This window comes from Gobius niger (genome assembly GCF_951799975.1).
Source record: "Gobius niger genome assembly, chromosome: 6".
Lineage (NCBI taxonomy): Eukaryota > Metazoa > Chordata > Actinopteri > Gobiiformes > Gobiidae > Gobius > Gobius niger.
In genome coordinates, this window is record NC_136857.1 from 6,197,911 (window position 1) to 6,210,202 (window position 12,292).

Sequence of the window (12,292 nt, forward strand, 5' to 3'; positions counted from 1 at the left end):
CCACTACCTCCAAAAACAAGCTGGTCAGGTTGACCCACAGTGGGGGCATGGCTCAGTCGTAGTGGTAGGACTAACCAATACAATGACAAATAAAGCAATTACTTACTTTAATGTGTTGCATCATGAGGTCATCAGGCACGAGGGCATGTATCAAATAACGCAAGTATTTTCTGTTTTTCCTGATACTTTCTTCATTTAATGAGATATTTAGACCCAACATGTTCTGTGATGTGTGTAGTTTGGAGAAAGCAGGAAACTGCAGAATCAAAAAAACAGTAATAAAGAAAGAAGATGCAGACTCCAAGAAAGATCAGATCAACCCATTATTTTTGCATTATGAAACAGCATTATCCTGATAAGAATGAAATAGGAAACAGGAGCGGGTATATTCAAGCTACAAGTGCTTAGCCTAGTGCATCAATCACAAGATATAATTCCCTTTCCCAAAAATCAACTGCAGCTCTCAATCGGAAGATGAACCACTCCCAAAATGCATGACCATAAATAAATCTATATTTAGTGACATTAAGGGCTGGGGCACTTGTTTCTATTTTCTGTCTGTCTGGCAAACACACGAGGCTTGTTTACAGCTCGCAGGGCACAGAACAGCGAGTTAAATGTGAACTGACGTGAGGCCCAGGCTGGGAGTTTGGAGCTAACACAAATCCCAAATCTCATTCTGCCTTTATTGTAATGGCTAAAGCTACACCAACCAGCCATGAAAACTGCCATAGAGCAAAAGAACAGAAGGCCCCAGACGAAAGGGAACATAGTACGCACTATTGACTTTATACGAGCTTTTAACTATCTGCTGTTTCCTCATCGTATACAAGAGCTGTTTTGTGGCACTCGCGCGTGTTTATAGAAAAATACAGTCGGTGATGGTGTCTCCTTGTGAACTTGTAAACAAAAAAAAAACAGGAATTATTTGAAGTCAATACGCCTTCACCTCGCCACTCTCATTCTAATCATTTCACTGCATCAATCTGTCAGTACAGTCTTTCCTAGAACACTATTGAGCAAATACATTTATGTGATTTTCACATGCTGCGTGTCATGGGTCTCTGGGTGGCTTCAGCATTGTCTTTGCCATGATGGCCTGGGTGTTTTCCTAATCCAAAACACACTTATTCCTACAGGCACATGTTCGGGTGATTTTCACCCAGCAATAGTGATAGAAGGTAGGGCAGGGTTAATGTATTTATCAGGCAATCTTGCCCCCTTTCAAGGTTGGCATTCAGGGCTGCCACATTTATTTTGTCTACTTCAACTACAGCTTTGCTCCAGTCGCAGAGTTCGGTGTCTCAGCAAGTGAGTAACACGTAGTTATTTTAGTCAGCAAGTCTTTATACCCTTTCAAAATATGGCATATTTTGTTTCTCTCTCCTGCAGCTGTTTGTGTGCCAAGGATACTGAGTCTTCACCAGGGAAGTCTCACATATCCCAGGAATGGGTGGACCAAAAAACAAGTTTCCATCTTCATTTTTTTATTTTTTAGGAATTATTTGTTCCCAAAATGTTCCAGTTATTTTGGAACATTTTTATATAGTCCTCTAATGACGCTTTTCTTTCATTTTATTAGACATGACACAGTTTAATATAAAAGAACACTACTCAAATGTGTCATGTATTGTCATGTTTTAATAGATTGTGATGACAAGTACTTTTTATCGGGTGTATTATCTCGGGTAAAAATCACCTGGCGTTAGTGATGGTGTTTGGTGATGGTGAGCGATAGTGGCTCCTATGTCGTTCCAGTTTTTGTTCAATTTAGAGACACATTTGTTCATGTTTTCATCTTTTTCATGGTTTATGTTTAGTATACCTGGTTTAGACTTCATTTACACTTAATTCAGTCCAAATTTTGACCTAGTAAAGATTACATTTAGAGAAAACCAAATAAGTGGTTCTTGATGTCAAAAGTATCTTGTGTTGCTTTTTGTCTTTTCAGCATTTCCCTGTCTGTTGTCAGTAGGCATCAAGCTCCTAATCCGTGCCCTGTTAAATTGACGGCTCTTACATATATATTACTTTATTTAAAGTTGTAGGACCTAATATTCCTTTGCAAAGCTGTCCAGGTGCTTTTTGGTGTAATATAAGGTCACGGAGGATGAAGAAACCCCACATATTTGTTTGTTTGTTAAGCAATGTGTGGTAGCTTTTGAGTCCAAGCAGTATGAGTCAGCGCTGCCTCCGGTGGGGCCGTGGGCTGTTGCACGTACATCATTTCGGTGCATGAGTGTTGCCTGAGAAGGATTTCCCTTCCTTCTGTGGCCCCTGCTTAGTCGATACCTATTTTTTTGATAAGTGAGAGAGAAGCTGCCGCTGCTCCCACATGAACAGACCACACACGAACACGTCGTTTGATGCTGCTGAAGATATGAGAGTGGAAAAATAGGGCTTGTCAGGAAGGTGGCTGGGCAGGGGTGCAGGAGCGAAGCAAAAAGCAGAGAATCGTTAGCGCAATTCATTCGAGCTTCTCTGCCCCCAATACCCGTTGCCATTTTTGACAACATAGGTTACTGGCATAGCAGCGTATTCCATGGCAAAACAATACGTTTATACAGTTTTTATTCATTGTGTCATAGTAACTCACCCTAATAAATACACTAGCTTCCAAATTCGACATCTTGATCTGAGACAAAAGGTCTTCCGGTGTCATCTGTACTGGGTTGTATTAGAGATGCTTCCCCTCTCAACTAAGCTTCATCAGCAACTAACTAACTTCTATCAGCAGACTGAGTGCAATCCTGTTGGGAGGGGTTTACCTTGTTAAAGATTGTGTGGAGTTTGCATGTTCCCACTGTGTCTGTGTGGGTTTCCTCCGATAGCTCTGGTTCCCCCATCAACAAGGAACAAGCCTCGCCCAGGTTGCCCCGAGGCACTAGTTGAAAGATAGGTCAAATGCGGCGGACAGATTTTCTTACGGGGACAATAAAGTCTATAAGTCTATAAGTACAAACAACATGTATAGTGAGTATCAGTATCAACACCGGTTTACAATGACCTGGTATCTGCTCATTAACTGTCTATTGTCCTTCCTGGGCTTTGTCTCAGACTAATTATCATGATAGTTGTGGCCTGACTTGGGGCTAAGGCTGCTGCACACAAGAGTTGAATCTACAGCCCTCCCATGACGATTCAGTGAAGAATGTTTTCTCTTTCAGATCACTCTCAAAACACTTCTTCTCCTTGGCTAACCTTGATCATATCTCACCAGAGCACCAATGGACAAGTAAAGGCTTCCAGCTAAAGCTATTAAATGGTAAATGGTCCTTGTATAGCACTTTTACCCAAAGCGCTTTACATCCATGGAACCACTCACCGAATCACACTCTCATTCATACGCCAATGTACGCAGACACTGAAGCATAACACATCACAACAAATGATTTTGCTTAAAGCTTGTTATTGTCTAAAAAGGTGCATTAACAACAATACTGCCATATTCTTGGGCGGTTCTCCCGAGAAGTGCTATTTGCCCTCACTCCTGAATACTCTATTTTGCTCTATGACCATGTTAGCAGCTTAACATAAAGATGCCTATACGGTTATGGGTCCCTATAAGGTTATTGGTCCTTATAAGGATAATCTTATAGGGACCCATAAACTTATAGGCACCCATAACCTTACAGGGATCCATAACCTGATTAGGACCAATAATCTTATAGGGACCCATAACCTTGTAGGGACCCATAAACTTGTAGGGACCCATAAACTTTTAGGGACCCATGAATTTACAGGGACTCATTACCTCATTACTCATATAGGGACCCATTGGTCATAGGGACCAATGACCTTATAAGGAAATTATTTGTCCTAATAAGGTTATGGGTTCCTATAAGGTTATGGGTCCCTATACGATTATTGGTCCCTATAAGTTTATGGGTCCCTAAAGGTTTATGGGTCCTTATAAGATTATTGGTCCCTGTAAGGTTATTGGTCCCTATGAGGTAATTGGTCCCTATAAGGCAATGGGTCCTTATAAGGATCCGTTGCTAAATATTGATCTACTTGATTTGTAATCATACAAAGTGTGCATTTATAACAGAGCCGACGGTGAGTAATGACCTGCTGTAACATATTAGGGTAAGCAACAGGGTGGATGCAGTGACACGTCTAAGCTGGAAGCCTCTTGAGTGAATGGGAAAAAGGAGTTTAATTCTAAAGAACCCTGTCTTGCTCTGACGATGAAACTCTCGTGCACGAAAAATAACGTACACACACGAATGTCTGTGGCATGGCTTTGTTTTGAATGTACTGTGAGGTAAACGCTGGCTTACACTCTGTCAGATGTCATCAAACAGATTGTGCCCCTTTGTGCTCTGCGTGCCATCTCTCTTGTACAGCTTTCATCCGAACAACCTTATGCTAACCTCTCATGAGAGACGAGCTAAATACATCAGCAGTACAATCACTTTAAATGCTATATAACATAGACTTGCTCTGTCAACCATTTTAAAAGTCGCCAACTGAAAAATATTATCAGCCAAGCCACATCTGTTAACATTGTGAGCATACCTTATGTGCTTGAGTTCAAAATGGGTCTCACTGTAAATGTATCTTAGCATAATTAAATCATGTTGACACAAATTAGTGAAATAGATGTTTTTGAAGGCATTCCAACATTCTGCATGATTTTTACTGCATCTCTAAAGTAGCGCAGTCTCTTAGAGTGGAGTGAAGAGAAAGACTAAATCAGTGCACAAATCAAAGAATAAGGAACGTTTTTGTGAACCTTGAGGAAGAGGTTATTTCCCATAGCCAGGCATCTCCAAATTATGGTTATAGAGCCACATGCAGCTTTTCGGAAGCGCACATGTGGCTCTGAAAGGTGGTCTGGTAAAGTCCTTGGCCTAGTTCTGGTTTTAGAAAAGCTTTAGTGACCTGAAAAAAGTCCCAGTTTAGACCAAATTCAGCAATTGTTAAGCTCACGTTCATAATGAAATCTGTAGTTATCATATCATTTTCATGTAGGACTGTTGAGTAAACTTTATTTGGCACCATAGATCTACATTGTGTTATGAAAGAATACGATCACGTGCACTGTTATGTGTCAAAATATAGCTCATTTGCCTTCAACACAAACCAGGAAGTAAGCGCCTATATTAGCGCAGTGCTAGCAATTGGCGGTCCGCCTTATTCACTTCTAAAAAACGTATATCTTGCTATGAACTCCGGATGGGACGAGCTTCTAATTAACTAAACTACCTAAGACTTCCACAATTGGTTATAGGTAGTGCAACTTTCATATGGATTGAGAATCAACTCCTTGGATCCAAAAGGTTTCACACCCATCATTTGCCAATCATGGGATAACTTCTTCTCTCAATCCCCCATAATATAGCAATAAATAGAAGCACATCAGGGGAATAAAATGTATGTATTCCTAATGAGTAGTTACGGATAAATTAGTAGATCGAAGCCTTTTCCTCCAAATCATGTAAGATATGAAGTAATAATAATGAAGCAGTGGTCTCTTTGTTGTCCATCCTTAAAGTTGCCAGTGTGCGCAAGTCTCTCTTGAGTGCCGTCCGCCCACGTCCGCTCCAGTTGTTTTTTAATAAAGTGTCCCGAGTTGTGCCGCTGCAGTGGTTATGTAATGTAGGAGGCTCTTGCCACTAGCCACTGATGATGAGGACAGTGTGGAGGAGACCGGGGTAAAATGGCAGATCGAGCCCGAGCGTGAATGAATCAAAAAGCAGGCAGAGCGTGACACACAGGCGAATGAGCGGGCAGGCACGATTCAAGATGGAGAATGTGGCCTGCGGTTCACAATACTGGAAGACAGGGGACTGTAAAATCGCTCGTTTTCAGATTGTGATGATGCTACACTATCATTTGGGATCAGGGGCTCGTATAATAGTTTAGGTGTTTTCATGTTATTGTTTCTAAAATACAAGGGCTTAAATGCGTGCATATGGGTTAAAGCTGCAGCACATATTCAAGAAACATTATAAGATTGACTCCTGTCTCTGCAAAGGGTTTAGTTCCTCTCTGTGTGGACTTTGCATTCCCTCCAAGTGCATACCTAATTTTTGGTATGCTGCAAACCGTCCCATCACCACAACCGAGCTCCAATATGGGGTAAAATATGGTAGTTTCCTGGTCAAAACGGGACATTTGACAGCAACAACTACCATCCAGGCCACTGCAGGCGGCATTTCTCACAGGTTTAGTGGCAGAATTCAGTTTGGAAAGGCAGAGGAATCTTTTGTTATTATTTTGTTAAAATACGGGAGATTTACGGGATAATACTACGGGGGGACGGCAGGGAAGAGGGGTAAAATATTATTTTCCCAGCAAAAGCGGGACACATATATGTCTAATGGCTCGTTTCCACCAGCCCTACCCTTCTCTACTCTACTTGGTTTGGTCCTACTCTACTTGGCCTGGTTGTGTTTCCACTATTCTGTAGAATCTATCCATGGTTACCAGGGTGTATCCATGAATATGGCTTTGCTTTTGACTGTATCCATTGGAAACAGTACCTGCTTGGCCTGGTTAGTACCAGGGCCAAGCAGGTACTAAAAAAAGTACCAGTTAACTGTAAAGTGGGCTGGTGGAAACATTTCAAATGCTGGCAAAGTAGAGCAGGGTAGAGTAGAGTAGGGTAGGTGGAACCGAGCCGTCTGGTTTGGTCTTCCAGGTGCTCCTGTTTCCCCCACAACTAAAAAGCATGGGATCCGCTCTGAAGCTAGGATGGTTGTGAGTGCAAGTGAGGGACAACGGATGGAAAATAAGTCTCCAATTTTCACCCACTTTCACGCTATTGCTCCCGTCCAACAAAACCTGCGGGCCAAAAATGAAGGGTGTAACTAAGTATTTGCCTGAGTTTGTCCAACATTTGATCCCGACAATACTTTATTTTATGCATTTCCATGCCAGACACGACCGATAAATTGAATTTGAATGAGAAACATCTAAAAGTACGATCTATACCTGATTTATGCATGAGTGACAAGGCGCATTATTCTAATTTTAATCTAACTCATCACTAAATGTGCAGAACAGTACACCGTTTTCCTGCCCACATCCCAATTATACACACTACTACACTACAGGAGGTCGTGACATCATCCGAAGCTCAGCAATGCAAGTACAATAACAAGTCAATGCAGCTTTTCAAACGCGGCCCCCTCGCCTGTGCCGTTTAGCTGCCTCGCGCTGCTGCTGAATACTGATTGGCTATCGTTAAAGCGGGGTGAATTTGCCAAAACGGGGAGAGAGACGGAGGCGAAAAAGCAATGAATGTGTCTCTCTCCGACTGCAGCAGTGGCAGTTTATGTGAGGTGCGTCATGTGAATGGCCAGACATAAGCACCTTACAGCCCTATTTATACCTGCTCTAATACCTGCAGCCCAGTGCGACACAGAGACTCAGCCAGTATGACAACATAAACAACAATATTGAGCAAGCTAAAGGGGGGGAAAGAGGTGGAAACCCTGGAGGAGCGATGGTACCTTAAGAAGCATTATGAAACAGATTAGATGCATTGTGGGCGCACAGACCTCAACCAAGGCACTGAGATTATTATAATATTGCAAAATTATTAATTCTGCACATACTAAACTGAAACTGGGGATGTTGTTTGTGGTTCATTCATGGGGCAACAATGCATGTATCCTGCCAAAGTAAGACACCCGTGATAGTTTGTCCCTTTAGTGACCTCTTGTGGCTGGAATGCAGATCCTAGGTTCTATTTATCTTTGCTAGTGTCCCACATCCCGGTGAACAAAACACATTGCTTGCCAATTTTCTTGCAATAGATGAAAAATAAAAATGAAAGTGGACCAAATCCCTCCAAAATGTTTCAACAAATCCTTGTTTATATGTTATTATATGTCTGCGTACATTGGTGTATGAATGAGAGTATGAATGGGTGAGTGGATCCTTGCTGTAAAGCGCTTTGAGTGCCTAATGTAGGTGGAAAAGCGCTATATAAGTTGAGACCATTTACCATTTACCATTAACAAACTTTAGCAACAAAACACAACATATTGGTCTATTGGGCAATTTTAGCTCATGACAATCTTCTCAGCTTTATAATGTATATAGAAAGATATTTTTTTCACATAAATCTAGGCATTTTAAAGTCTGAAATGGGAAGAATGGAGATAAAAGTTCATGACTCCTATTTATCATCAGGATGTTTAAAGGTTCCCAGCGGCACTGAGGATGTGTCAAATGCAGAGAACGAATTTCCCTACAGGGATTACTAAAGTAAATGGTAAATAAATGGTCACATTTATATAGTGCCTTTCTACCTGCTTTAGGCACTCAAAGCGTTTTACATCAAGGAACTACTCACCCATTCACACGCTCATTCATACACCAGTGTACACAGACACTAGAGGCAAGGAGGGTGAAGTGTCTTGCCCAAAGACACAACGACAGTGTGCACATGTGGGATAAAGTATAACTTAACCTTTTGAACCTTTTGGATATGCACAATTGCTAACCCTAACTCTCTAACCCTAACCCTAAGCTGGCAGATAAAAAGTTCCACAATAAAAATCCCCCTCCTGGAACCGCCGCCTTAACGTGGTGGAGGGGTTTGAGCGGCCGAATGATCCTGGGAGCTCTGTTGTCGGGGGCTTCATGCCCCTGGTAGGGTCTCCCATGGCGAGCAGGTCCTAGGTGACGAGTCAGACAAAGAGCAGTTCAGAAGCCCCTTAAGAGAGACCAACAGGCCCGGTAAGAACCATGAGGCCGTCCTTCTGTGGACCCACCACCTGCAGGAGGAGCCATAGGGGCTGGTGCAATGTGATTTGGGCAGCTCCAACAAACAGCTGCCCCCACGACCCGGCAACGGACAAGTGGAAGAAAATGGATGGATGGACAATAGAAATCAATTTTCTGCCTGTGCTTTAAAACCATTTCTGGACATAAACTGGAAGCCTGTTCATCATCATTACAAGCAAAAAGAGTGGGAAAAAATACAACTTAAAGTAAAAATGTGCCCAGCTGATGCCTAGAAGTCAACCTTGTGAGTTTGACCAGGACGGCATGAAAAATTTGGTGAATGTCTCTCCAAGGCTCTTCACCCCCTTTCACTCTGAACAGTCCTGTCAGATAAAGCCTACAGGGCAAAAGTATGGAGGGAGCTAGAGATCTGCTTGAAATGGGACAGATGGAAGCTCTGGTGATGGCACAGTATAATTCAGTTGCTATAGCATTGTCAAATCTGTGGACTTGGTGTAGACCGTGGATGACTAAGAACATTTTAGAAAGAGCAAGATGTCCGTATGAGATAGAAGTGGAGGGCACACAAGGGTACACATCAGAGCTGACTGTAGTGATGCAGGCTGAGTGCATGAGATGTGAGTCAGCAGAGGCCTCCAACGGACCTGCTCCTCTGTCCAGTTCTTCCTCTATCATCCCCTCCCCCCTCCATCTCTCATGTTTATTTGTTTTATCAGTTTTTCAGCTTTTTCAATGTAACTTTAAGCAGTTTAATCCCTTCTTCTTGTCCTGTATCCTCCTCTACAAATAAACTTCCCTTCTCTCTCTCTCTCTCTCTGTGTGAAACTACATTTTCAGACTTCTTCTTGGCTCGGACCGAACTTGAGCTTTTTCAGGAGCCCGTGTTGACAGACATTTGCCAGTTGGACCATCGCAGCTCTGACGGTGGGTGAGACACAGTGTTGTGGGTAAGTATGGAATAGAGGGAGAAATAAGAAACAGCGCGGGAGTAAACATTGGTGCAGAGCCCAAACAAGACTTCACAAAAGCAAATTCAGTTGTACAACACTGTGTATAGGACCACCAATTATTCATCTGTTAAACTAACCCTGAAATAAAAGGACTCTACTGTTCATTACCAATACATTTTGACAAAGAAAATATGTAAATGACTGGGTAAATGTAATGGTATTGAGATGACTTCTATGATTATGGTGCAGTAATTCATATTTTATTAGATGCTGACCTGGGATTGTCACCATGCTACACACCACAAGAGACACCGCTCTATATAAGAGGTATTCAAGCTCTGATTGCCTTGGATTTTAGCTTTTGTCATTAAAACTCATGATTTATAAATGAAGAAAGAAGCCTATTTTACATGGAATATGGCGCTGCTAAAACTTGAGGGAAAACCACAATTTCACGTACCACAATTTGCAATTTGAAAGAAATTTAACTAGATTACAATTCCCTGATGTGATATTCCAAATTGACCCCATGTTGATTCCCCAGAGCGTAGTTTTGACAAATGTTTCATATTCTGGATTTGTCCTGACGACTTTCATAATTCAAAGCCATTAAGAAAGTCAATAATTACAACTTCAGGTTCCCAACTGCCAACACATTATCATAATAATTCTGTTCCTTTCCATCAGATCTGCTTAAAACTGTTTCACAATAGTGTGTTGCAAAAACTAGTGACGTCTGTAATATTATATGCCCACTACAGAGCAGAACACAAGACAAATCCAATAAAGAAGTCTAAGAAAAGCAGCCAAATGAGCACAACAGACTGAGCCACCCTCATGTCTTATTCAGAGTGTTGGTGAAGAGCTATTCATTGGGCTAACCATGCATGTGTTCAGAAGAATCACATGTTTTCGAGATGTCACTTCATGAACAAATATAAAAAATAGTGAAGCCTCACCTTCACCACCAAAGTGAGGTCAGGTTTCCATACACCTTTCACAGAGCAGAAGTCCGCAGTCAGTGATCACCTAAACAGAAGAGAAGAAAACAAGATTGGAGAAAAAGTACACATAAAAGAATATTTTAACTATATGGTGGCAATACACACACTATAGGCTATTGATATGCGTCTTTGTTGTGATAGGTGTACGGTATCGGAAACTATGTATCACTTTTGATACTCAACTCAGTTCTTGAAAAAAATGTGTACAAATGTGAATGAAAGTTGATATGGTTAATACCTGTTTTGTTTTTACTTGGTTTAAAGGTGTATTATGGAATGTCTTATATATATATTTGTATGTAGTTGATCTTTATGTGACCCAATGGCTGTATGAGGGGTCAGCATGGCGCCTTTACATTCGATCACGGTGGCCTCTACAACGCTCCAAGATCAATTGTTTTGTAGGTTTTCTGGTGAGAGGCTCCGTCAGCAGTGAAAACCTTCCAAACAATTGATCCTGGAGTGTCCTAGAGACCACTGTGATGGAAAGTAAAGGCTCCACGTTGACCTCTCATACAGCCGCTGGGTCACTCAAGGTCAAATACGCAGAAATATCAACTTTTTTTCCCTCACATAAAACGTTACATAATGCACCTTTAAACAAAAGGTGATGAAATTGGCAGTTCTCAAAATGTTTTCCTCAATATCTGTCTGTATCTCAATATCTGATTTATTCTCAATATAACCTTTGAAAACTCAGCTTGTGCATTCTGAGTCAATGAATTCAGGATACAGTATTGCAGTTCATCCCAGTCCCAACACACTCACAGTACTACAGGGGCAAAAAAAAGTGCCATAGTGGGATAAAGAATCACCAACCAAGCGAGAGTCCTTGGTTTAATCGTTCGTAAGCACTTGCAAACCTGCCATGGAATCGTGCACAGTTTTCACTTAACTCAAAAGATAGGCTCAAAGTTTTTAGAAATGCTATGTTCCTAGACTCTACAGAGAGTGTGCAGGTGAATTCACGGCACCGCAAAAGAAGCCAAATAAATGTCAAATGAAAATTATGGTAAGAGCATGAACCTTTATAGTCTGAAATGCATTCATCACTGAGCTACTGAGTCAGGTCGTGCCATCATATTTGTACTATTGCGAAATAGGTCTCATGTCTTAGCAGGTGTCTACTGCTGCTACTTTTACGTAATATTCCGCATTTATTTTTGCACTGAACACAGGAGGTGGAACTTGTATAAATGTAGAGAACAAAAACATGACAAAATATCCACAAATGTCCAAACTGTGGTAGCAAAACACACATAGGGATAGCAGTCACATAACTACAATGCCCTTTATTTAATGCAAATTTTTCCCCTCAAATCTATTCCACCCCGTCACCCTACTTTTGCAAAGCACTTTAAAGTGTAACTCAACATTGAAAGCAGTCACCCTTAGTGGTGCTAGTTTCTCTACGGAGCGGTGACGGCTAATGATAAGCTTCACTTTATATTCACTTTATATTTCATCAAAGTGAGTGTCGGCTTGCTATATTAATTTGCTGCCCACGTGGAGTAAGACAATCCTTCACGACTTGATTAAACCTAAACGCCGTGTGGGTGTGAGGGAGCGGTTGTATAATATTCCACTAAATCGAATAAAGAATGTTAAGTTTCAATAAATACTCGTACTTTC

At 41.5% G+C, this 12,292-nt stretch overlaps 1 protein-coding gene across 1 annotated transcript in view; it reads right to left on the reverse strand.

Annotated features, from left to right (window-relative positions):
* The window catches only part of pacsin1a (protein kinase C and casein kinase substrate in neurons 1a), a 41,522-nt gene that overhangs the window by 24,541 nt on the left and 4,689 nt on the right, over window positions 1–12,292 (reverse strand). The window contains exon 2 of the mRNA XM_079559073.1: window positions 10,616–10,685. The gene's annotated coding sequence lies outside the window, so the exon portion shown is untranslated. The remainder of the gene's footprint in view (window positions 1–10,615; window positions 10,686–12,292) is intronic.